At 42.8% G+C, this 1,238-nt stretch overlaps 1 protein-coding gene across 3 annotated transcripts in view; it reads left to right on the top strand.

The window, feature by feature from the left end:
- cdk14 (cyclin dependent kinase 14) overlaps nucleotides 1-1,238 on the top strand; it is a 224,408-nt gene that overhangs the window by 137,703 nt on the left and 85,467 nt on the right. The window lies entirely within an intron of this gene.

Genomic DNA, 1,238 nt, shown 5'->3' with positions numbered 1-1,238 from the left:
CTACTATGCTAATAACTGCAGTGATCTCAGTATATTCATGGAAACATGGAAAAAACTGCTAAGCTAACCATTAATGCTAATTCTAATTTTACAAAGGGTTATAATTCAGCCATTTTTAAACATACACAGCTGAAATTTTAAATAGTACAGTAGCATCAAAGAAAAATATTTAAGAAAATCTAAATGTAAAAACAAATTCCATGTCCCCCACCAACTTGTCAGGTTTTTAGAGGTGGCCATTCAGGAGCCAGGGGTGGCATTTTCCATCCTGGCCACCCCTCTGACTCCGTCCCTGCTGATAAGCAGTACTTCCACATAGTAGACAGTGAACTCATTGTTCACATGCTAAAGAGGACCATCAGCCTAACAATCGATTGTTAGTGCCCTGATTATCCCTATTGTTCACAAAGTGCTGAGTGATACTTAAGAGGGGGACAAGAGGACACGGAGACACCACCACTATCACCCCGTTTAATGATGGATGGTTTTTCTTCACAAAAATGTCTTTTTAACTCCTCTCTCAAACCAATGTTCCTCTCTATCAAGGATGAGAACATCTTCATCCCTAAAAGAGTTATAACAAGGGTAATAAAGGTGAAACCAGGTCCAAATGAATTCCAGTGAAGGTGAAACACTCGTCCTGAGCCGGCAGGACTTCTGCATGCCGAGCTACGAGCTGGCTTTTAGAGATGAAGTTGTTCCTCTCCGCTGAACGGCAGGACAGTGGAGGTTTGACGAGATGAAACCTTGATAATATTTCTCTCTCTGTCTCCCTGCCTCGCCACTCGGCCGGCCGCTGTGCACTGAAGCAGGAAGTGAAGCTGTCAGAAAACGATAGCGCTCTGACAAACGAGCTCCGACTGCTCACACAGAGAAACCTCGCTCACCCTCCCTCCTCCTCCAGATTTCTCTCCTGCATTTACAATCAGAAGAAGATGGACCCTACTGACACGGACTGCAGTGGTGCCTGCAGAATTTTTTATTTTCTGTGGGGCCACCCACAGAAAATGGTACTGGGGTGGGGGTACTGAAAAACCAGGGGTGGCACACCAAAACTAATACCTATAACAGAAAATTTATATGTTTGTAAAAATGATAAATTGAAAACCATGGCAACATAAAGCTACGGATTCGCCAAAAGATGTTCAATTTGTATTTTCACAGATAATATCACTGATTTTATGACATTCAGAGACAAAAAGCAGGAGTAAGTATTTGTTATGTTGGGGGACCCATGG

Source organism: Austrofundulus limnaeus, unplaced genomic scaffold (genome assembly GCF_001266775.1).
Source record: "Austrofundulus limnaeus strain Quisiro unplaced genomic scaffold, Austrofundulus_limnaeus-1.0 Scaffold69, whole genome shotgun sequence".
Taxonomy (NCBI): Eukaryota; Metazoa; Chordata; class Actinopteri; order Cyprinodontiformes; family Rivulidae; genus Austrofundulus; species Austrofundulus limnaeus.
The sequence above is the reverse complement of the archived record's forward strand: the minus strand, read 5'-3'. Positions and strand labels throughout refer to the sequence as shown.